A 26663-nucleotide genomic window follows, 5' to 3' on the forward strand; every position below is an offset into this window, starting at 1 on the left:
ATCAATAGAACATTATTTAGTAACACAACTATAGAGAAAAAGTCAGGTTATTTAACTTAGAACTCGCTTAAATTTAGGACTGTAACATAGAAACCTGTGGAATTAAATTTTGTCTGAAAAAGATATCTTTCATTAGCATTTACAGGTAGGCATTTTTTTGTAAAAAAAATACAGGCTCTGAGCAGCTCCGGTAGAAACCTGAAACACAGCAGTACAGGTTAGTGGCTGGAAAGCGGAACCAGAAGTCCTGTCTGAGTGACTGTGGAAGAACCAATCAGAAGCCCGCAAAAGTGTGGGAGGTGGGACCAGGAAGCAGCTATGCCGGCCAGGCACCCAATGGTTACCATGGTGATGCAAACAACATGGAGTCTGGTGCCCATTTTCAGGGCAAAAGTTCTCCAAGTTTTCTTAGCCGATTGTATTTTGTTTGATTTTGTCTGCATTTTCCCCCGCCTGGCCAAGATCTTACTGCGGTAGCAGCTTGTTCTGTCTCTGCGACCTGCGGTTGCAGTTGTACATGCTGTACTTCCTGGCATTCCCCTAGGGAGTCTACAGATAGAAAGGGGTTGGCCCCTGGGAGGTGACGAAGTCGCCCACTCCCCGGGGTACCATTCCGTCCCTGGATTGCCCCATACACCTAGGCTTCCGGGGCCCAGGCCGGGTCCCTGTTTCCGTTTTGAGGGCAGCGGCCAGAACCTGTCCTGTAATATGAGCTCCATCAATATCCTTACAAGCTCGAATCATGTCATCAACACTCTTTGCTCTGGTAGATTTAATGGCATTTTGGCAATAGGAATTTGCATATTTAAGAGCCAATTGCTTAATGACCGGCATGGCTTGTTCCAAGTTAGGGAATATTTTTTCTGCTACCTGTATCAATCAGGCAAGGAAGTCAGAATAAGGCTCAGAGGGTCCTTGAGCAATTTTTGAAATTTTTGTTTTAGCATTTGAAATAGGTTGAGCCTTCCAAGCCTAAATGGCTGCTGTAGCTATCTGAGCATAGACCCCAGGATTATAATTAATTTGTTGATTTATGATAGCATATTGTCCCAAGCCTGTTAACATTTCAAGGTTATGCCGTGGGAAGCCGGCGTCCTGATTGACTCGGGCTAGCTCGCGACACCTCTCTTGATTTTCACTTTTCCACAACAAAAAATCCCCTCCGGACGACACAGCCATGCAAAGCTGTTGCCAGTCACTAGGTGTCAGCTGATTGGCAGAGAAAGACTCGAAGAGAGTCAATGTAAAGGGGGCATGGGATCCGTAATTAGTAACTGCCTCCTTTAGTTGTTTAATATCCTTAAAGGCTAAAGGAACATGTACTCTGGCCGGCTGTCCATCGGCATCCAAGTTTTCAATTACTGGGAAGTTTGGGCCGTCTTAGGCTGCCACTGAACACCCCCCAGCCTTCTGGGGTTGTCCTTGTCCCAATCGGGGTTATAAGGAGGGAGCGTGACAGCGATCGGGGCTGTAGGTGCTTTAAATCTTGACTTTTTCAATCGACCCTCCAGTTCCTCTATCTCCATTTCCAATTCTTCCTCCTGCCAGCTGTTACCATGGAGCCCAGTTAGTAACTCCCTTATCTTAGAAATGTAATCAGCACTGTGAAGCCCAGCTCAAGGCCAGAGGCCTTGTTACATATTTTTGTGAAAAACTAGTAAGGGAGTGTCCAGTGCCTGGAATGCTGATTTTTTCAGACAGTAGCCAAATAAAACAGGGCAACATGAAAATAGGAAGTTTATCTACATTAAACCTTTTTGTAGAGATTTTTTTTGCTGAAAGTCCTAAAATAAGCCATGGTGAATATTCTGGAGAAGGTCAATTAAGACTTTTCTGTGGGCCTGATAGGGAGGGGGAAGATGAGAAGGCGGGGTTGAGAGCGGCTAGGGTGGATCTAATTCCTCAGAACTATCCGAGCTACTTGTGTCCTTGGGAGTTTTTAACTCAGTCAATTCCGGATAGAGCCTTCTCCTCTGTTTAACTTCAGACTCCCTTATCTTTTCACCACTCTTACTCCTAATACTTTCTGCTACCTCGCTATGTGACCCTTCCGATTTTTCTTCATGCAATTGCTCAAGAACGGCCTGACCCTCGCTCACAGCTTTCTAGCATTTACCATCCATTATACACCCCCTCACTAATTTCCAAAGCGGAATGGTACCGCCCCTTAAAGTTCCTTGTTTGTAAGCGAAATCCAGATCTTTCCCTAATTTGTCCCAACTGGAAATCGTGAGACTCCCTGAAAAAGCAAACCAAGGAGCTACAGAGTCAGTCTCTTCTAAAAACCTCTGTAATGTGCACTGCTTCACTTTAAGTCCCTTAGAACGCAGTAACCTGTCCAAGGCCAGCAAAATTGGACTTGAGGGAGTAGCACCCATACTGTTCCAAGCAGTATAAAGAAAGTGAAAATACAAAACCCCGCTCTCTCTTTATCTACAGAGGAGCGTCTTATTTATTTATTTATTTTTTCCCCGCTCTCTCTTTATCTACAGAGGACACAACAACAAAAGAAACACAAAAAACAAAAGCGAAATGACACAACAAAAGAAACACAGAAAACAAAAGTGAAAGTACACAGTGCAGCTGCAATACATATGAGGCTCTCTCTTTCTTTGTAGAGGAGCTGACCCCGCTTTGGACGCGGATCCCACTTACTGGGACTATCCCTGCTTTGATCGCAGATCCCACTTACCTAGGGCTAACCGGTGCACCACCCCTGACTGACTGAAAGTTCTGGTTCCCGGGTCTCGGCGCCACTTGTCGCGACCCCTTGCCCGCAAGGAAGACGCAACTCAGGAATCTTCTTTCAGCAGTTTATTCAGGTCCTTGATACTTTTTCTTCTTTCAGCTGTTTATTCAGGCCTTTGTATTGACATGTCTTTTAGCTTCTACTGCTACTCCTACTACTACTTCTACTGCTACTCCTACTGCCACTACTACTACTGCTACTACTACTGCCACTACTACTACTCCCGTGTGCCCCAGCCTTAATAAAGCAGATAAAGCCCCAATGCACAACTGCCACGTGGACTTTTCTCATAGGGTGCCAAGTCACAGCGTGCCAACTCATTCTGATAAGGAGTTGTTTGTCACAGACTACAGGGGAAACCAGCGCCATCTTGTAATGGCGGCCACAGTTCACAGAAATGGCTCACCACACTTTCACTTTCTCAATAGTTGCCCTGCCAGGCTTAGTAGGTTTTTTGCACTGTTTATAGAAAATATTGAGTATGTTCCTAACTCTTCAGAGGTCAAGATTGTTCTTAAACTTTGTAACACGAAAATGTTCAAATGTACACAGAAGCGGGACAGCACCTCTGCCCGCCTCCTCAGGGACTCCCTCCACTGCTCTCCGTGGTGGGTCACCTAAAAGCAAACCCAAGACCAGTGTCACTTGATTCACAGCACGTCAGTATGTCTCTCCAGGCTACAAGGACTCTTCCCTAAGTCTGTAAATTACTGATCCTAGTAACCGTTAAACACTGACAGTTCCTTTACATCCTCTAATATCAAGTCAGCCTTCATGTCCCCTAATTACCTGATCCATTCCTTTAACAGCAGATTTTTAAATTTTGTTTAATATGAGATGCATTTCACTTATCGTATTGGTTTTTAATATTCACAGAAATCTTGATATCACCCAGGTAGGAACCCGCCCTCCTCCACAGTCATTTCCAGTGGCTCCTCTCGTAGCTTGCAGCCACACCCTTGTCCCTGTGGGTCCTCCCATTCTCCAGGGGTCTTCTGTAAACAGGATCCTACAGTGCGAGGGCTGTCACCACTGTCTTCCCTCACTTAACATAACCCTTCCAAGGTGCATCCATATTGTAACATATCTATTACGTATTTATTCACTTTTATTTTTTTCAGTGCTTACTAGGCTAGCACTCTACCACTGAGCTATATCCCCAGCCCCCATCGTTCCTTTTTATTGCTGAATAATATTTCTACTAAATGCAACATTTTGTTTATCCTTGCATCAGTTGATGGACATTTAGGTTGTTAACAAATGACATGAATTCAATTCATTAGTGTCTATTTTCCACATATTTTATTATATTGAATTTTTAATGTTACAGCATTCTTGCACAACTATACTCACCCCTCAGAATTCAGATTAAAAAATGGTACAATGGAGAGCCTCATCCACCTGTTGATCAATATATTAAAACTCAACTTATGCATTTAGATCATTTAAATTTTGGGGGAAGGAGGTACCAGGAATTGAACCTAGGGGCCTTCAATCACTGAGCCACATCCCCAGATCTTTTTAGTATTTTACTTTAGTATTTTACGGGGTCTCACAGAATTGCTTAGGGCTTCACTAAGTTGCTGAGTCTGGCTTTGAACTTGCAATTCTCCTTCCTCAGCCTCCTGAGCTGTTGGGATCACCATGCAAAGCTCATTTAAAAATATATATATTTTTAATGATGTAAGAAGCCAGGCATGGTGGCACATAACTGTAATTCCAGCAGCTCAGGAAGCTGAGGCAGGACAATCACCAGGTTGAGGCTCTAAGCAACTTATGGAGACCCTGACTCAAAATAAAAAATAATTAGGGCTGGGCTGTGACTGAGTGGTAAAGTGCCTCTGGGTTCAATCCCTGGTACCAATAAATAAATAAGAGTTAGGGGTTCAAGCCTGCTTTACATCTTCAGGTTTGTGGGGCAGTGAGCACCAGGTACCGTCCTCTGTGCTTTGCCCTGTTCACAAGGGCGTGTCCAGAGGCCTGCAGGGCAGTGCTGGGAGTTTCTAGAGCTGCGTAGAGCTCCACATGGGGTTGGGACATGGCTTACTCAGCCAGTGTCGTGCGGTCTTACTTACAAATAGCTCTGCCGTGCTTGGCCTTGTGCAGAGGGTGTTTTATATTTTGGCCAGGACGGCTTTAGGATAGATTCCTAGAAGTGGTGTTGCTGGGCGGGAGGACAAATGCTTCTGTGATTTTGCTAGGTCCTGGTGGAGGTGACGACAGGAATCTTCCCTAGCACTCAGCAATCATCTATTTTGTTGTGCAATTTAGCAAAACCAGGTTGCCTTCTCCTATTCCAAACATGGACATCTTTTAGATTTTGAAATAGATATTTAGGAATTCTTCCTTTCTTTTCTTTTCTTTTTTGGCAGTACTAGAGATGGAACCAAGGGCCTTATGCATGCTAGGCAAGTGCTCTACCATTGAACTTCCTTCCCAGCTCTTTTTATTTTATTTATATCCTCTGCCTCAGCCTCCCAAGTACTGGGGATTACAGATGTGGCCCACCTGGCCTAGTGAAAATTAGGGATTCCTGATGCTTAATGGTCAAATGTACTAAATTAAACTTCAGATTTCCACATATAATCATAGAAAAATAACATTTTGTATAATTACATTTATTTCTCAATCTAATGGGAAGTTGTAGGTACCAGATATTATACACAGAGTTATGAATATCATGTAAGGTAAAGGGATTGGTTGATCTTTAGATTGATACTTAATCCCATAATAATATGCTTTAGTAGGTTTGACTAGCTTATACTGGAAATTCTGTATTTACAGCAACTGCGATTTTGAAAATATATCATCATGATTAGTACCTCTTGAAATCTAGATATCCCAAAACTCCCATTAAGAAAGATGAGAGGAGAAATGTCACTCCCGGCTCGGGGAGTGTTTCCGTTGCTGCCATCCTGGACATGCTTTAGTTAGAGCCAGAGATCTTTCAGTCTCCTAACTCGAGTGCGACTGCAGGGAATTTGACCCCGGGTGGTTGGTGACACTGTCGGTCAGCGTGGGGCGCATCAGGAAACCACCGGCCACACATGCTCTGCCTCTTGCTCTGGCTGCTGTCCCTCAGGCCTCTCAGACCTGACAGTCTGCCAGCGGGAAGGGATGCAGCATGCTCAACTGCAAGCCTCAGATGTCACTTGACAGAGGCTCTTCTCACCTGTGAAGGGGCATGGACTGCAGAGCAGGAAATTCCCTAAGCAACATTTAGATGGAAGCCTTTCCCCTGTAGGCAAGGAAAGCAGGGCCCAGGGGGCCTCACCTGTGGTCACACTGCCAGTGGGGGACATAGCAGGCACCCGCGCCCTGGTTGCTGACCTTACACCTGAGTCCCCTCCCTGCTCTGCCACCTGCCTCCCTTTGCCTGGCATCAAAGGGAGCACTTCTCTGAAAGTGATTGGCCACGGCTGCTCCACTTCCCTGCTGTCCTCGTGGTCCAGGCGGAACCTGTTCAGTGGAAGCTCCATCAACCAGCTTTGCACTGCTGTGCCAAATGCTACTGGTGACCTGCTTACAGGAGGAAAGGTTTACTTTGCTCCTGGTTTCAGAGGTTTCAGTCCACGGTCACTTGGCCCATTGCCTTGGGCTGTGGTGAGGCAGAGCATCACAGAGTGAGCACGTGCTGCAGGGAGCTGCTCACCTCAAGGTGGCCCAAGGTGGTCGGCAGGCAAAGAGAGAGCAAAAAGAGGTCAGGTCACAATGTCCTTGTAAGGGGATGCCCCCAGTGACCTGCTTCCTTCTGCTGCTGGACCCCACCTTCCAAAGGTCCCACCTCCCTCAGCACCACAGGCTGTGACCAGGCCCTCAGCAGTGGGCTCCTAAGTCCGTGCTGTCTGGAGGGCAGCTGCCCTTCCTTCCCCTAAGGGAGAATGCGAAGGGCTTCAGAGCCTGAGGCTTTTGTGATTTGGTGACAGAAAAGGAGCCTGGAGAGACATCACGTGCAGAATCGGGGTTCAGTGCACTGTTGGAGCTGGGGTGATGCTGGTGTGGGAGAGGCCAGTGGTGTCACACGTGGGGAGTGTGGCTGGAAGTGATCTTGCCAGTGCGGGAGCTTCCCAGCCTCATCCCAAGGGTGCTCCCTGGCCCTCCCTCCCTTCTCCCTCTATCCTTCCCTGATTTCTCAGCCCAGCTCCAGTAGTTCTGTCTACTTCTGATGCTACTCTGGTAGATTTTAAGGTAAAATTTCTTATACGCCGTGCAGCGTGCACTTAGTTTTCATTACACAGGCTTTTAAAATCCTATTTCTGCTTTAGGGAGAAGGGCAATGCTAGGTTATTATGAGGCTGAATTTGAACTATAATTCAAGAAGGAACGAGCAGCCAGGTGTGGAGGAGCACGCCTGCAAGCCCAGCCCTCGGGGGGCGGGGGGGAGGGCAGGCCAGCCTTCCTTCTCCTGAGACCTGGTTGTAAAGTGGGAGTCAGGCCAGGCCTCAGTGCTGGTCAGGAGACGCGGTGTGCTCCACACTGCAGACCCTGCCCAGCTCCAGGCGCTTGGGGACTGCTGTCGTTCCAGCGGTTGCATTTTGCCTGGACTGACCACCTGTAGCAGGTGTAGCAGCAGGCTCCCCAGGGCCCAGGAGTGTGGGAGGCCATCCTCGCATGTGATTTGAGTTACCTCCCTGGCTGGGAGAGAGGCGCTTAGACACAGCCGTGTCAGAGCCTTTCCCACCCTGTCCCAGGTACGAGGGCTTGTCCGTGCAGAGGCGTGCCTGGCCACTGCCCTGAAGACCCAATAGCTGGCCCTGACCTTGGGATGCTGCCCCCCCTTAACCTTCATTGGATGGGATTTTCCCTGGAATTTTTTTGTTCCCCAATAAAAGCTCACTCCCTGGCATGCACTCCCTCTCTCGCTAGTCTCTTCTGTAAACCTCTCCACCGCATTAGGTGGCTGGAGGCGGGAGCTAGGAGAAGCCGTCCCGGAGCTGGGAATAAAAGTAAACGAGAGTCTGCCTCTTTAATTTAAAACTCACTAGCAATTTTTTATGCATCGAACCTTCTTTTATGAAGCTCGCGCTGGTTGCCTGGCAGACAGGAGTGTTGCTGGGGTGTTCTGACCAGAGCTGTAAGGAGACTGGATTGGACAGAAGCAGATGGCGGGAGATGTGCTGGTGCTGGAAGGCTGAGAGGGGAGACTCAGAGAGAGCAACAGTGGGGACAAAAAGAACTGTGCCACCAAAGCCCACTTATTCTCTGGGCCTAAATCAAGGTGTCAGCAGGTAGTTCCTTCTGTACTCCAAGGGAGCACTGCTCCACGGCTCCACTAGCTTCTGGTGGCTCCTGAAGTCTTCAGCGCTCCTCAGCTGGAGACACATCATGCTGGTCCCTGCCTCTTCACACAGCCTTCCCCTGGGCGTCCACACATGGCCTTCTTGCGAGGGAACTCTCACTGTGTTTAGGGACCACTCAATCCAATGGTTTCATCTGGCTCCCTACCTTGATAACACCTGCAAAGGCCTAGTTTCCAAATACAGCCATATTCTGAGGTTCCCAGTGGATGCAAATTTGGTATATCCAAATTAGGAGCTCAGTATGTATATTCATATATATATATATATATATATATATATATATATATATATATATATATAATTTTTTAGTTGTAGATGGACACAATACCTTTATTTGTTTTTATGTGGTGCTGAGGATCGAACCCAGGGCCTCCCATGTGCTAGGCAAGCGCTCTACTGCTGAGCTATAACTCTGGCCACTGTGTATTCTTAAAGAATGGATGAGACTGAAAGGTGGGTAGGGCCGAGAGAGGAGGCTGAGATGAGGCGGACAGCAGGAAGGAGAGCAGATGTGAGAGAGACTGAATTCTTGGATGGGAGCCACGACGTGTCTACTGAGGAGGGCATTAAAATAACAAGGGAGTATGTCCCTCTACCTCGGCACTAGAAGGTATTTTAAAATTGGAATTTTGTGTGGAATTGTCATGGGTAGTTTGGAGACCTAAATTTAAGGCAGATTTAATTTTGTGATTAACAAGTAAATCATGCTAGTGTTTTGAAATGAACTTTTATTTTAGAATAGCTTATATTTACCGAAGGGTTGCAGGGGCAGGCAGTCCCCGGGACCCTGTGCCAGTGACCTTCTTGCTCATGATTCTCTGGGGCCGCTGTTGGTACAGTGTTAACGAAAGCCCATCCTCTGTCAGATTCCTCACTGCCCCTGCCCTTGCTGTGTCCCAGGAACCCATCCATCCAGGACACCATGTTGCTTAGTCATCTGTCTCCCAAGGCCCTGCTAGACTGACGGGCCCCCTGTTTTGATGACTGGGCAGTTTGGGGGAATTCTGGTCAGGGGGTCCCTTGGCCTTCAGTGTAGGGGGCTGCCTTCTCCACTCCTGGTTAGCCTCGGGTTGTGGTTTCAGGCAGGAAGACCATGGCGAGTGTCACTCTCTTCCCATATCCTGCCGGGGTACAGGTCCTGGGCATGACTCACCTCTGCCCGTATTGACCACCTTGTGAGGGGTCAGGCTTTCCCTGCTCCACCTTGTGTCCTATTTGGAAGGAAGTCACTGGGCCACCCACACTGAAGGAGTGGGAGTTGAGCCCTGCCTTCTGGAGGGAGTACCTATAAAAGTCAAGAACATGGACATTGTCATTCTGCCTGGGGGTGTCCCCGTTTATTTATTCATGCAACCATTTATGTATTTGATTTTATGTTTTCGGCGGGGTGAGTGCAGTCATTTATTTTTCAGTCTGTGCTTATGAATACCTACACTGCGCTTTGGTTACAATCCAGCGCTCTGTTCCAGCTTTGGCCACTGGGAACTTTCAGTTGGCTCCTGTATCCCTTTGGCCTGCCCCCTCAATCCCGGGTTTGGGAGTTCTCTGTCACTGAGTGTTTCTCTCCTTATCTCCCCCTTGTCTATCTGTCACTCATCTCCACCAGTGAGAGACCCTTCTGTGTTTCTCTCCTTATCTCCCCCTTGCCTATCTGTCACTCATCTCCACCAGTGAGAGACCCTGCTCCTACCATCACCACTGCCTCCCAGGGCTGGTCACCACCAGCACACCCTGTTCTGCACAGTTCCTCTGTCTTTGTCTTCCAGTCTCTTCTGACCTCCAGAGTTTCCAGGTGGTCACTTCCCCTCACCCTGCTCAGCGGGGTTGTGGCATGCATTTGCAGTAGGGTTGGGCTGTAGGTGTGGCAGAGCACTTGCCTAGCCTCCAGGAGGTCCTGGGCTCAATCCTCAGTGCTGGGCTCAATCCTCAGTGCTCGTAATGCAGGTACATTCTTGTTTGCAATCTGCATTCCGTCACAGGTCCCTATCTTCACTTTGGATTTTACTTGGTTACATCCAGTTCCACTCTTGGTGGGTCTCTGGGTTTTCACAAGGAGTGGTGCATATATCCACCACCACAGCATCACAGAATAACCTAGAACGTCTCCTGCTCGACCCCACACCAGCCTCAGCCAATGTGCCCTTCCAGAATGTCATGTGAATGGAATGACACAAACTCCCAGCGTGGCTCACTCAGCCACGCTATTGGTACCTTGGTTTGTCCCTTTTAAATCCCAAGTCATGTCCACTCTGTGACGAGAGCACTTTGTTTCTCTGTTTACCTGTCTAGGGGAATCTTGATTGCTTCCAGTTTATGACAGTCACAAATGAAGCTGCTCTTTGTTTAAAATGCCAAAATTCAGACCAAAGAAAGATTTTTACAGATTCAAGAGAGAAGCACCAAGTCATTGGTAAAAGGTAACACATCTGGATAACTCAAAGGGCCAGAAGGACACGCAATAATATATTTCAAGCATTAAAACAGAAATACTATAGTGGCACCTCCTCATACACAAATGCATCTTCATTAAGCTTCTCCACAGACCCTCACCATAATTGTTCTTGTTTACAATGTATCAGCAAAGATCTCTACAAAATGGCTCAAATGTGGTTACACTCCCTATTTCTTTTTGATCTGCTCTGACTTGCAGAAACTAAATCTACCCCCTGGGTTTCTTGTGGGACGAGGTGGTGGCCATTGGGTCAGAAAAGTGAGCAATTTATTTCCTCCTTTTCCTGCTTTTTTCTCCTCCCTTTAATTTTCCAAAAGGACACAGCTATGGGTCGCAAGAAGAAGAATTAGCTGAAGCCGTGGTGCTGGTATTGTAATAGAGATTTGATGATGAGAAGATCCTTATACAGCACAAAAAGGCAAAGCATTTTAAATGCCATATATGTCATAAGAAATTGTATACAGGACCTGGCTTAGCTATTCATTGCATGCAGGTTCATAAAGAGACAATAGATGCTGTAAGGAATGCAATACCTGGGAGAACATACATAGAGTTGGAAATATACGGTATTGAAGGTATTCTAGAAAAAGATATGGATGAAAGATGACAACTTCTTGAACAGAAAACACAAGAGAGTAAAAAAAAAAGAGGCAACAGGATGATTCTGATGAGTATGATGATGATGACTCTGCAGCCTCGACTTCATTTCAACCACAGTCTGTTCAACCTCAGCAAGGTTATATCCCTCCAATGGCTCAGCCAGGACTGCCACCAGTTCCAGAATCACCAGGAATGCCTCCAGGCAAGCCTCCACTGATGCCAGGTGTTCCTCCTCTGATGCCAGGTATGCCACCAGTTATGCCAGGCATGCCACCTGGATTGCATCATCAGAGAAAATACACCCAGTCATTTTGTGGTGAAAACATAATGATGCCAATGGGTGGAATGATGCCACCTGAACCAGGAATACCACCTCTTATGCCTGGTATGCCACCAGGTATGCCCCCCCCCCGTTCCCTGTCCCGGAATTCCTCCAATGACTCAAGCACAGGCTGTGTCAGCACCAGGTATTCTTAATAGGCCACCTGCACCAACAGCAACAGTACCTGCTTCACAGCCTCCAGTAACTAAGCCTCTTTTCCCCAGTGCTGGACAGATGGGGACACCTGTAACAAGCTCAAGTATAGCTTCATCCAATTCATAAAGTCTTTCTGCATCTTCTAAACTCTGTTTCCTAGCACAGCACAAGCTCAGGCATCTGTGCAAGGACCTGTTGGTACAGATATCAAGCCCTTAAATAGCACCCCTGCAAAAACTACAGAACCCCCAAAGTCTACATTCCCTGGTTATACACAGTCTACAGCTTCAACCACTAGGACAACAAATAGTACTGCAGCAAAACCAGCAGCTTCAATAACAAGTAAGCTTGCTACACCTACAACCACCAGTGCAACCAGTAAGTTGATCCATCCAGATGAGGATTTATCACTGGAAGAGAGAAGGGCACAGTTACATAATTATCAGCATAATCTTCCTCGATTAGGACAGGCCCCAATCAGTAATCCACCAGTTGGACCAATTGGAGGTATGATGCCACCACAGCCAGGCATCCCACAGCAGCAAGGAATGAGACCCCCAATGCCACCTCATGGTCAGTATGGTGGTCATCATCAAGGCATGCCAGGTTACCTTCCTGGTGCTATGCCACCATATGGGCAGGGACCACCAATGGTACCCACTAACCAAGGTGGGCCTCCTCAACCTCCAATGGGAATGAGACCTCCTGTAATGTTGCAAGGTGTGCTGTTTATATAGCCGAGCTTCCGTCAATAAGGCTTCATTGTGACTTTAACAAACATTATCTTCTCACATACCAGGAAGTATTGTAAATTTATTTCACATAGGAAAAATTATTTGGAATAATAAAGCAGGAACTTTTCCTGAGGTTGCAATTTATACTGTATGGCTTCTTTTTCATGTTTCGTCTAGGTTTTTAGAAGTGAAGTATAGTAAATTTGGATTGTTAAATTGTGAAGGCGCTGGAATTACATGAACATACCACCTTAATAAAGGCAAGTTCTGTAAGCTTACATTGCTATTTGTAAAGTTATGCATTCACAGCATTTCAGATGCTGTTGGACTTCATGTCCCCAACCTAGTTTGGTGAGGGCTGTTTCCAAGTACCTGTACATTGGAAGTCTGAATGTGTAACAATACTTAATGAAGGTCATGTGACTTTTCTGTACTGTTAAACTTCATTGTAATAAAGAGAGAAAAAAGTATGCCTTTTTATTTATAACCCAGCTGTGGACCACTGCCTGAAAGGTTTGTACAGATGCATGCCACAGTAGATGTCCACATAATAAAATTCATAGTTATCAATGCAGTTTTGATACATTATTGAATTCTGTCCTTTGAATAGTAGATTGTTTCTTAGCTGCATGTTTTAAACTGAACAGTTTATATAGAATTGTATGTTGATATTTCCATTAAATATACATATTAATTATTATGCAATAGGTTTGAAATCTTCATATTGTCACCTTTCCACACCCTTGGGTGTCATCAGATCTCATAGATATTTAAAATATATAAGCCTTAATAGTTCTTCCATGAGCTATTTAGAGCCTACTGCCAGACCGATTAATTTCATGCTGATTATTTTTGAGATTTCAGTACTGCATGGACCTCAGAAGCTTTTCAGGTACAAACTTCTAGAAGCTTAGGTGCATGTAGTAATAGCTACTTATGTTGTTAATGGGTTGTTATATGTTATTCTAAGTGTACTACTGTGCCTCTTGGGGTACTTTGATGGTAATTGGTGGACTGACAATTTTTAAATATATTAGGTTCCTGGAAGGTAACATTATTTATTTGATTAGATGGATACCTTCTGTTATTAAGCCTACTTGGCTTTGCTGTTTTTATCCTTGGCAAATTTGAATATTATTGTGTTCTAATAGAGAACTTTTCTGTAGAGATAACTGCCATTATTCAGTATTTTGTGTTACAAATCTTTTATAATAATAGCCCTTGTTGGACTTTTTGTTTTTCCTGATATCTTTAAGTATCAAATAATCCACAAAGTAATTATCAATGAATACAAGTGGAGTTTCTCTAATTGTAAGGCTTCTAAAAAGTGAGTATTTCTTAAAATAACTTTGAGGTTATGGGAAAAATGTTAAAAAATAAAGTTTTAAGGCAAAAAGGCTTTAACTTTGTAGGAAAATATATTTAAATGTTTACTCATTACAGAAGAGTTTGTATTTAAGTGAATAATTTCAAGTATTTTAAAGCTGAATGGTTTTTAAAATCTGGTGCTGTGCTCTTCTGATATAGCTTCTGTACTCTGGTACCATTGAGGTGCAAAAAATTCCATACTTTGAAAAGACAGAATCCATTTATCACCATGAAAGCTTTTGCCAGTCCCACAATCCTTTCCACTGTTTGCATAGCTAAATTGTTTTGTAATATGCATAAGTTTTTTTTAGATTTGGTCACTTGTTTTTCATACTTCCAAAGAAAAAAACTTTGTTGAAAAGTATTTAAGGTAAAAGTGGCCTGATTAAGAATGATTAATCATTTATAATGATTAAATAGGAAATGTTCTCCCAAATCAGTGTCAATAAAGGATTTCATGTACAGATTTATCCACAAACTTTATAAGAGTTGGTAGACCTTTATAAAAATTGTGTAAAGCTTTATGTGCATTTTATGAGAAGACCAATATTTTATAGCAAAGTTTATTGTTCTCTGGGGTCCAAAGGGATAAAAAAAATTAAACAAGTGATAAAATTCTAATGAACAATTAATTGATGGTGTTATGCATGGCATTTAAGAACTAAGTACATGATCTTTCCTGTACCTTGTAAGTTATGTGGCTCATAGGTGATGCCCATTTAGTGTATGTAATCTGTAATTTTCATGCACCTAAAGATGATTAAGCTTCTAGAAAATACCTTTTACCTAACTGCTTCTGGGGTCCTTAATGTGGTTGAATCATGAGTGGGACAAATTATGTTGAAATAACTCTTTTGACTTGTGCTTCTTTAAGTAGTAGATAAAGTTGAGTCAAATTGAATTTTAACTGTCCTACTTTGGGGATTTGATAAATTCAGGCAGGCACTGTAATTGCCATTATTGAGGAAGTTATAAGATTAATAGAACTGCAGTTTTGGCTCTTTCATCTACTCCTCTTATCACCCTTTGTAGAAAAGCAAAAACAACATTTTGTCTGGCACTAGTTTCTATTTTATAAGATTTACAATTGATGATAGTAACAAGGCTGGCAAATGAGGATCAATTTTTGAGAGACTGCTGGAATTATTTCATTTGAATTTGTGTTTTAGAAATCTCTCACAATGTTTGCCATTAGATATGGGAGAATACCTATTCCATTGATCAAGTTATGTGTTGAACTCAGTTTAATTAAACTTATATAGGGGAAAATTCCCTTTCCCTAGGAAAAAAACAAATATGGGCTCAAAATGGAATTGTAGTAGATAAAAGAGCTGCTCTTTTCTCCTATTCTTGCTTGATCATTGGATTTTTTTTAAAAAATAATGCATGTATTTTAAATTAATTGGGTAATGTTTTTCTAAAATTAAAATTTTCTTCTTCCTATAGCCCTGCCATAGGACAGGCTGAGGCTGAGTCTCAGTGTTGCCCTGTTCAGTCTGAGGCAAGTAGGATTTATTTTATTCCTTATAGGGGCTTTCACAGCTTTATGGCTGTTGGATATTTATGTCCCCAAACTTGCAGCAAGTTTGGTGAAGGCCCCTAAATTTAATTAAACTTAGGATTTTTATAATCTTTGGGCAGAGAAGGCTTTATATTAATATTCACATTTGACTATGGTGTAAACAAACAAAAACAAAGTATTTTATATTACATAATTAACAGCCTCAGTAAAGTTTATATTATTGTATAGAACCTCAGTAAATTGACAATTTGACATTCTTAATTTGGAGCCATGAAATGTTTCTTTCAAAATTTTCACTTTCATTTCTAGGAAAATCTTACTGGTTATACTCTCCCCAAACTATTAAATTTAACCTCAAGGATAAGTTAATTATTGGAACTGCCACAGGGTACTGATATATGTTATTAATCTTAAGCTTATACATTGACATCAAGGTTTGAAAGGACATCTGGAGATGTTTGTGATTTTTAATATTTTCAGATGTCACCACATTAGAGCAAATGTTAATGTAGTGCCCTGTGAAGAGTGGGAAGGTTGTATGTGTTTGTGTGCTTGTGTGGTATGTACAGGTGTAGAGTACATGTGTGATAGAAGAAAAGGGTTTGAGTGTTACAGACCTGTCAACCTCGATAGTTTACTAATTTTTAGGAAACCAAACTAAAATTGGATCGTGTGGCAAAGTTACAACTATATTAAACTGGTTTTGAAAATGATTACTTCATAGTTCATACTCACTCTTAGTGAGCAGTGTTTTATGCAGTATGCAGAGATGAATAGTATCCACATTTGTTTCCAAGCAAGATTAGTTTTATTTGGTGAGAAAAGTTGTATGTCTATGTGTGTGTGTGTGTTATAGGGGATAAAGAGAAAATTGGAAGAGGGGCCAAAACAAACCTGGGTTATGTTTGTTCCTTCTTCTGTATTAAGACACCATCCTAGCCAGATAGCAATTCCTCTGGATGAGAGCAATTAACATATAGTATGATATAGACCTGTATTGTGTTTTTATTCTTGGAAACTTAAAAATCATTAAAAGCAATTCAAATTTGGGGAAAAAAAAATTACCCCTGGACTTAATGAATGCACTCTGCTTCTGTGGATTTATAATCTGTAAAATCCCTGACAGTTCTAAGAAATGAGACACCAGGTAACTTATGAGAACTCACAGAAAAAAATAACTTTCATGTAGACCCCTGCAAAAATGTATACCTTCAAGCTCCCCTGTCCACACCACTGGGTATAAAGCTCAACAAATGTCTGGACTCAGTATTCAGTGAGAGAATTTGTTTTAAGTGAAAGCTCCCTCTGGAGATGCTGCAGACAATAAACCTGCTTCCTGCTAATTCCTCTGGTGTCCAGTCTCATCTGTCTTACTTCAGTACTGCCAGTCTACACTGTGATCTGCATCAAAGTTATTCTTCAGAAATAAAGACTTTTCAAAACAAGAATAAACTAAAATAAACTATGACAACTAGGCTACCAGTGTAGGAGATTCACAATGGAATTTTATATACACAAGAAGAAGATTAAAATAAATCATTGGAGAATACAAAGAATGAATGTAACCAGAAGAGTGGATAAGCAAATGCGAATTAAGAGTGAACCCTCTATTATAAAGAAACACACCTCATTAACATTGGATTCACATCATGTTAATTATCAACTTAAAAGATATAGACTGAAATATTAAATTAACAAACAAGACCCAAATGTATGTGGTTTATAAGAAACACACCTGACTTGCAAAGTTGTTCACATAATAAAAGTGAAAAAATAGAGAGATATTCCATGTAAATGAAAGCCAAAAAAGTAGTAGCTATTTGTAAATGTGATAAAGGTGACTTCAAGCAACAATTACTCAAATGTAGCAAAGAAGGTCACTACATACTGCTAAAGGGAAAAATCCAACAAAAATAAAAACATCTGTAAAATATTTACACGTGAATGGCATTGCAACCAATTTTATAAAAATAATTACTATTCAGTCTAAAGGGACAAATAGGCCCCAATAAAAAACATAAGTGTTGGTGAAGTTAATACTACTATCAAAAGTGACTGGTTAGGTGGACAAAACATCAATAACTGTCCTATATATCACTTTTACTTTATTTCATATCAACTTAATAGTTATCTACACACTATTTCATCAGAGAAGAACAGAACTCATAATTTTTTAGCATACAAAAAACTTCCTTTCTAATAGATCATATATTAGGATACAAAGCATGTCTTAGTAAATACAAAACTGAAATAATTCCCTCTAGCCCTTACCACATCACAATGGATTGCTATCAGAAAACAACACATACAGCCTTTTTAACAAGTGGGTCTGGGAAAAAATAGATACACACATGAAGAGAAAAAGTCAACTTAAGAGTGGATCAAAGATTTAGGAATTACACAAGAAACTCTACAACGGCTAGATAAAATTGTAAGGTGAACTTTTCAACACATTAACACAAGCATCAATTGCCCTAACAAAACTCGTAAAGCATAAGAAATAAAACCAAGAATCAATAAGTAGGATGGCATCAAATTAAAAACTTCTGAACACTAAAGGAAACAAATAAAAGCATAAAGACAGAACCTGCAGAATGGGAGATCTTTGCCACCTGATCCACAAATGTGTGTTAATATCCAGAATATATAAAGAACTCAAAAAACTTATTATAAAGCAATTAATAACTCACAGAATAAATTGAAAAAAAACTAAAGAGATCGTTCTTAAAATAACTACAAATGAACAATAAATATATTTAAAAAGTTCAACATCTCCAGCAGTTTGGGAAATACAAATAAAAACTACATTGAGATTTTACCTCACTCTCTATAGGATGGCAATTATCAAAAACTCAAGTAATAGTAACTGTTGATGAAGATGCAGAAGAAAAGTACACTTGTACATTGTTGGTGGGACTGCAAATTAGCACAAACACCTTGGAAAGCAATGAAGAGATTCCTCAAAACACCAGTAATGTATTACTCAACTCTCCCAGTCCTTGGTATATATTGAAAAGATTTAAAATCAGCACATTTTAGGAATGCAGCCCCATCAAATTTTATGGCAGCATAATTCAAAATAGAAAGGCTATCAAAAAGAAGCCTAGGTGCCAATCAACAGATTAATGTATAAAGAAAATGTGGCACATACATGTAATGCAGCTCTACTTAGTAAGTCTTCAATAAAAAGAAATAATGGCATTTGATTGTAAATGAATGAAACTGGAAAATGTCCTGCTAAGTGAAATAACTCAGACTCAAGAAAGTCAAGGGTTGAATATTTTCCCTTATATTAAGAAGGTAGATAAAAATAAAGAAAAAATGGGGGATTCCATAAAAATAGAGAGGTCAGAGGAGTAGAGGAAGGAGATTTAAAGGGATGGAGGGACTGTCAAAGGAAGTGTGGTGAAATGAATCTGAAGAAATTTTCCTTTGTACACTTAGGAACATATCACACTGAATTTCACTTTGATGTATATCAATGATGTACTAATTAAAACAACTACAAATAAATACAAGAAAGAACAGTGGAGTAGATAAGAGATAACAGAGGTAGGGAAGGGAGAATACTGGGAATTCAAACTGGAAAAATATATACCATGCTTGTATGATTATTGCAAAATGAACCCCAATATTATATGTGAAATAATTATCTAATTATAAAAGAAGCAAATAGTGAGTAGAACTACAGAAACTGCATGAATACTTGAAGAATCAATAATACAGTTGCACAATCAAAGGGTCACTGATGAAATCAGGGGTGGAAAAGTTTTAAATAGACCCAAGAACCACAAGAGAGTCAAAACACAACATCTCTATATTTATGGGACAAAGTAAAAGCAGTTATTTTTATTGCTTGTTTTTTTATTTTATTTTACTGAGACATTGTATGTAAATATAATAGTGGGGTTCATTATACTATATACAGAAATGCACATGTCATATTTTGATAAATCTTACTGCACAGGAACTTTTCTTTCCCTCTGATGTCCCTTCACTAATCTACCAAAAGCAATTGTATGAGGGTAGTTTATAGCAATGGCTACCTCCATTAAAAATCTGAGATATTTCAAATTAAATACCTCATGAAGCATCCAAAGTCTAAGAAAAACTTCAGTAAATGAATTCTAAAACCAATACATGAAAGGAAATAATTAATGTCAGAGTCAAAATTATAAAATAATTAAAAAAACATATCAATAATAAAACAAATAATTGTTTATTGAAATTGTGAATAAAATTGATAAACCCTTTGCCAAGGGAACTAAAAGAAAGAGAAAGAAGATTCAAGTGAATAAAGGTAAAAACAAAAACAGAAATATTAAAACAGACACCACTGAAATCCAGAAGATCTCTAGAGACTATAGGAAAACTTATTTGTCAATGAATGGGAAAATCTAGATTATTTTAAAAACTAAAATTGCAACAAAAATATCTAGAAGATATTTGTAAAATATGGCCTAAAATTTTTGAATCAAAGGGATAGAAAAAAAAACCAAACAGCTCAATAACAAGCAATTAGGTTGAAGCAATAATAACAGGCCTCCAAGACCAAAGGTGAATGCATGGCTAAATTTTATCAGATATTTAAAGAAGAACTGATATTAGTCCTCCTATTACATGTAAGAGCAAAGGAAAGATTCTTCCAAAGCAATTCTGCAAAGTATTACCCTTACTGGAAAAGAGAATATGAACAGAACAAGGAAAAAAATTGATACCAATATCTTTGAGGAACATAGTATAAAAATCATAAAATCTTTACAAATCACATTTGACAACACATTACAAAATTACATACAGTGTCAGGCATGGTGGTATATGTCTACATTCTCAGAAAGGCAGCAGGTTGTTGAGGAACACTGTAATTTCAAAGCCAGCCTGGGAAATTTAATGAGACCTGTATCAAAGTAAACAATAAAAGGTGCTGGAGATGTGGCTCAGTGGTACTGTGCCACATCCTGGTTTGAGACTCTAGTCACATAAAAACAAAAACAAAAAACATAAAAGCTGGTTTTGCTCCAGGATGATTCAATACATGCCAATCAATAAAACTAATGCACCACATATAAAATCAAGGGCAAAATTTTATGATCACTTAAGCAGCTGCAGGAAAAGCCTTTGATAAATTCAATCGCCCTTAATAACAAAGCCCCGAGAAACTAGAAATATGAGAAATTTATTATAAGATAATAAGGACCAAGTATATCAAGCCCAAAGCCAATAGTATAATGAAGAGGAACTGTTGGAGTCTGTAAACAAGTCAGGATGGCACCTGGCATTTTGCCAGAGAAATGTTAGAGTCTGTAAACAAGTCTGGATGGCGCCTGGAAAAATGCCAGAGGGAGTGGTTTGTGAAGTAAGGCCAGCGAACCATTAAATGTGGAGATTCCTTATTGGTTGACTGATGTATCTAGTTTATGCTAATTAAGATAAGCTGGGTGGAATGTATAAATACCTTTGTTGTCCTACAATAAAGGGCTTCTACTCCTGCTGTATCAATCTACACAAGTTCCTCGTCACCCCCCCCACCCCCGCTATTTTGCTGCAGCTGGAGTGCGGCAAGGAACATTTTCACTAAAATCGGAAAAGACAAAAATGTTCATTGCTACCAATCTCACTAATCACAGTACTTAAAAGTTTAGACAAGAGAAAGAAATAAAAGAGATTCAAATAGGGAAGTTAAAATGTTAAATCATTTCTATATGCAAATGATATAGTCCTATTCTTAGAGGAACATAAATGATGTATCATGAAAATTCTACTTTTGATGAACGAATTCATCAGAGTAACAGGAAACAAAATAAATATATAAGAATAAAGTGTCTATACACCATAGCATACCTAGTGAGAACAAAGAAAGAGTAATAGCTCATTCAAATAGCTTTAAAAATAGCTAGGAATAACCCTCAAGAAGACAGTGAATGACCTCTTCAAGAAAAATTACATTTGATGAAAAAGGAAACTAAAGAAGAAAATAGGAATTAAAAAGACCTCCTATGTTCATGGAGAGGCAGAATTAATATTGTGAAAATGGACATAGTACCATAAATGAATTATATATTCCATGTATTCCCATTCAAATTCTAATGACATTTTTCACAAAAATTGGGAAAAAAAGAACTACTCCTAAATTTGTATGGGAGGAAAACAAACAAAAAAAGACTTAGACAAAGTGATGCTGATTATAAGACAAACAATGGATAAACAACAATGCCCAATTTCAAAATATAAAACACAGCCATGGTAATAAAAACCATGGCCCTGGTGTAAAGAAAGACTCATAGACCAATGGATAGAAGAAAATTCAGAGAGCAAAGTCACACAGATACAGTCATGTGATACTAGGCAAAGACACCAAAAACATATTTTGGCGGAAAGACAAAAGACATTTTAGAAATAGTGTTGGAAAAACTAGATATCCATATGTAAAAGAAGGAAATTAGATGCCTATTTTATAACACTATACAAGAGTTTATTCAAAAAGGACTAAAGACATATGTACCAGACTAGAAGGTTTACAAATGCTAGAAGAAAAAATATATGGAAAACACTTCAGTATGTAGGCAATGACTTCCTGAATAGAGCCCCCTACAGCTCAGAAAAAAAGAGCAACAATGGATAAGAGGGGGTGCATCAAACTGAAAAAATTCCTGCATAACAGTAAGAAGTGGTAGCCTCCAGAATTGGAGAAAAGAGTAGCTTTACTAGCTACTCTTCTGACAGAGGGTTAATAACCTGAAAATATTAATGCAAATATCTTAACACCAGAAACACAAAAACCTTTTCAATCAATGAGCAAATGCACAGTGAGTCCTCAAAATAAGAGATACAAAGGCCAACACTTCAGTGAAAAAAAAAACCATAACATCTTTATCAATCAGGAAAATGCAGATCAAAACAACAAGCTCCCATTTTCCACAATTCAAAAAAGTAATCATCAAGAAAGCAAATAATACTGGGAAGATGAGGAGAAAAATCTCTTATATGTGAATGGTAGGAACATAATTACTATATCCCTATGGAAATTCATATGAAGGCTACTCAAAAACTGAACATAGAACTACTTTATTATCCAACTATACTACTCAGTACTTAATGGAAAATATTAAAATCTGCTTACTTTAGAGATATACATATGCCCATCTTTACCATGACACTATTAATGATAGGCAAGTTATAGAATCAGGCTAGATGCTTGTTAATAAAAGAATGGATAAAGGAAATGTGGTATATATACACAAGGAAGATTTCTATGCATAGAGAACAACAAAAATAAGTTAATTTTAGCAAAACGAATGAAACAGGGAAGCATAATGTTAAGTAATATAAGCCAGACTCAGTAAAAAAGTATCATATATTGTTCTCATATGAATAACTAGAGGTGGAAATGTTCAACATAAAAATAAATGAATAAAAATTTTTAACCATTAGCATACATAAAATTGGGAGTATGGAGGAAAGAATGTTGAAAACAGAATTATGGGAATATACTTGATCTATATGTATGTACAAATATGCCACCGTGAAAATTCTGTATAATTAATGTGTATCAATTTTTAAAAATTTACCATCTTTTTTAATTTTTAGAAGTTCATTTTTTTATTTATTATATTCATTAACACTAATACTTTTTCTGTTTAGATTTTTATTTTTTTGAATAGCAGTACTATCTGTATTATATATATGTATATATTTTTAATTGATTTCTTTTTAGTTATATGTCACATTGATTTCTTAAGCATATAAAATATGCCACATTTATTTGCTTAGTTTTCTATTCATTATAATCACAAATGATTGTGATTGTAATCCCAAACCCTGCCTCCTAGTCATTGAAGGACGTCAAGAGTAAATGATAGACAAATATGACACATTGTTCTATATGTCCAGCATGTACTTCCCATAACATTCCAAAGTTTGGCCTAATATTAAGTTGCTACTCTTATTAATTTTAATATTTATTATTTAAGTATCAGCCATCTTGACTCTTATTCAATCTGGACACAACTTTCCCTTCATAAATGAATTCTTTGTATGCATCCCCTTTTCTCAGGTTCATATTCATAAAGCTGTTCTTTTGGCTTCTTTTCTATTTCTTTCATTCCATAAGGGCACACTGAAAAACTGTTTATTCCCACCATATTCTTTCAATGTTAATTCTATAAATATATCTCATCTGTTGCTATCCTTGTTTTCTACTATAACCTGGTAGCCTTATTTCTTTCTAGCATGTTTGTCATCATGGAAGATGATATGTAAAAAAAAATGCAAAGAATTTTTTTTTTAAAAATACATTACCTTTGAATCAGGTGACGGAATGGAAGGACAATCATTCTTTATTCTGATTGCCTGCACAAGTGTGGTTTCAACTACTTCCTTCTTTGATTGGTAGGTTTACTGTTGACAGGTAAGTTTCCACTCTTTTGGTTCCCAATGTCATATTTTACTTCTGACGGTAAAAACATAATAAACAGTATATAAAATTCTGTAATTTTTTTTAGTAGAATCTTTTTTATTCAGAAAAAAACAAAACCAAAAAAAAAAGAACAAAAAATCCAAAACACAAAAAAAAAAAAATGAGAAAAATTTTTTTCCAACCACACACAGGAGGAGTATGGGTAAGGGGGAGGTATCTTTCCATCCAGCCCCGGCCCTGCCCCAGCCCCAGCCCGTGGTTTTGGCAGCAATAAGGGATGTGGGGTAATGGCCCAAAAAATAAAAATGGTGTCTGTGTATGGGAAGGAGGGGGTGCAAAAGCTGTGGGCAGTGGTGAGGGAAGGGACAGAAGAGGTCAGTACTGGGCATGCCGCAGGTGGGAAGCCATTTCATAACATTTCTTGTTGATCAAACCACCGTGGACACCTTCTTTGCCCATCAGCAGGACTAGCGTCTTGGCAGTCATGGTGACAGTGACATTGAAGGTGGGGGCTCCACCGGTGCTCTTGGTACGAAGATCCACGGTAAATTCCCCATCCTGCAGCAGTGAGTCCCGGATCACAGAACATTTCTGGCCCCCAAGTGTCAGCCCATTCACGAAAAAACTTGACCGGTCTTTGCCAACCAGGACACCAACCTCAGCTGGCGTAATGTTGACGAAGGTTTTCCCGGGGACGCCGGCCCAGACGGAGGGCGAGTCCTTGTAGCCCACGATGGCTGCGACCTGACAGGTCCCGTCTGCCATGAGGTTGTCGATGTAGGCGTTCCACCCGGCCATGGCGCTGCTGCTGGGACTGCTCTCGGAGCTGCTGCTGGGGCCGCGGGCTGGGCTCGGGCTAACTCGGACTGGCGGGCCGGGGAAGGCGGAGAGCTCGGGGCACGCGCTACCATCCGGACCGCAGCTCTGCTAGCTGTGCAGCAGCCCTCGCACCGCCACTTCCTGCTCTTCCCCCCCTCTGGATTTTTATTTGCAAAGGCGGTAGGGGCGGGGCCTGCTCCCCATTCTCTCCCTCCCCGCGTCTGCCCAGATACCAAACTTTGCAAATGCAATTTTAAAAATCCCTCCCCCCCCTGGATTTTTATTTGCAAAGGCGGTAGGGGCGGGGCCTGCTCCCCATTCTCTCCCTCCCCCCGTCTGCCCAGATACCTAACTTTGCAAATGCAAATTTAAAAATCCCTCCCCCTATTGCAAAATTTGCAGAGTTCGATGGAAAGCTATGAAAATGGCTGGGGGTGGGGGCTGGCGGGGGAAAGGATAAGATTAGGTCTTGCCCCAGTCGGCATTGACTACAAACTAGACTTTGGTATAGGGGAAAGGGGTGAGCCAGAGAATGTAAAAGAGAAAGGAGGAATAATTAGCAAAATGCAAATTGAGCAAATTAAAGCGAGTTCGGCGAACCCAGGGTTAAACAGAACGACTCCTCTTTCCCCCACCTCCGCCGGAGGGAAGGAACGGCCAAAATTCTGTAATTTAAAGTCAATAAGCATCAGAATTTCAGGCAGTCTTCAAATATCTTACCATTCTTCATGGATTGTCTGGAAGCTTCAATTAATTCTTTTCCTTCTTCTGGGATGTTCTAGGAAGAAAAAAAATTAAAATATAATAAGAACCAAAGTTGACAAAATAATTAATGTTCTCCACTACTGCAGGGTACAACAGAATAAGCATTCTGATGTATACTCAAACTAAAATTCTCTCACTAATGGGGTAAGGATTATGAGCCATGACAGAGATATCTCCAAAATGTCACTCCCCTTATCTCCAATTGATTTTTACACAAATACTGAAATACATTATACTATTTTTAAGTTGAATGTTATAGAATAAAAATCATATCCATATTTATTTAGAATACTTGTGAAAAAGACTAAAAATATGAGAAATTATAGGTAATATTTTAATGTGTTTTTATGACTTAATATTGGCATGAATTACCTCTTGAGGGGAAAGCTCATAAGACATGAGCTTTTAGAGTATCAAAGATGATTGACTGTATTCATAAACAGTATAAGTTTTGTCCATCTTATGTGTTAAATAGCTAAAGATAAATGATTATACAAATTTTGCTGCTTTCAAAAGAAAGAGAAATGACAAAAACCATCTTCTGGGGTGATATCAATGAATAAAAACCACACAGAGTTACTAAACAGAAACACTAACTCAATAACCAAACCAAAGTGACAGAAATGGCACAATGAAAAGACACTGAAGAATGTTTTCTGCAGGGAAAATTAGGCATTAGAGTAGGTTATTGTTTTAGAAAGGGATATATATATATTCTTTTTATTCCAGTACCTTCATATAATTAAATTAACAAAACAATAAGATATAAAACAATACAATATCTCTTAATAAACCAGGTGGTGCTGCTAACCACATCACCAGGTTTGCTTGACATAGGTAACAAAAGACAGTGGAATATGTTGTTTTTTAAAGGATAAGCAAGAAGGAAGAAACTACAAATTTTCATCTGAAGTCCAAATTTAAACTCAAATTTGGAGAAGGCTTGGAGGATATTGTTGTTCCTACTAACACATTTATGACATTACTCTAACTTGTTTATTCTTCCTTTATAGCACCAATTTGAGATAACTTGCTCAAAACTTTCACATCCAACATATTAATAGAGAATGAAAAATTAAAGCATATTTTTGAATTCAATATACTTAATTACTAGTTATCTCATGCATATTATATTACATATGACGTTTCAGCAAGTAGACATTTATTTTATCCACATTTACTCATGTTCAACAAAGTATATAACACCAATTGCTAGAAATAGTGCATTTTTCCAAGCCAAATGAGCTCAGTTAAGTTATGAATAATATCATAATAGCATTCTAAATGGAATACAGTATGATAACTCTATACTTTTATCCCCCAAATAAAAATTACACCCTTCTTACTCACATAATATTTGGATCTTCATAACTGAAATAAAATTAAAGTTATTCAAAAACAAAAGATGTTGTTTACATTTAACCTTATTTTAGCTGCTCCAGGATATTTGCAAATATATT

General features: G+C 40.0%; 2 pseudogenes; one reads left to right on the forward strand and one right to left on the reverse strand.

Moving 5' to 3' along the window:
* The first annotated feature begins 10827 nt into the window (after positions 1 to 10827).
* LOC144251647 (BUB3-interacting and GLEBS motif-containing protein ZNF207-like) lies at positions 10828 to 12323 on the forward strand (annotated as a pseudogene).
* Positions 12324 to 23981: 11658 nt separating this feature from the next.
* Positions 23982 to 24484, reverse strand: LOC144251646 (profilin-1 pseudogene; annotated as a pseudogene).
* Positions 24485 to 26663: the final 2179 nt, after the last annotated feature.

The sequence above is a fragment of the Urocitellus parryii genome, unplaced genomic scaffold, assembly GCF_045843805.1.
Source record: "Urocitellus parryii isolate mUroPar1 unplaced genomic scaffold, mUroPar1.hap1 Scaffold_143, whole genome shotgun sequence".
Taxonomy (NCBI): domain Eukaryota; kingdom Metazoa; phylum Chordata; class Mammalia; order Rodentia; family Sciuridae; genus Urocitellus; species Urocitellus parryii.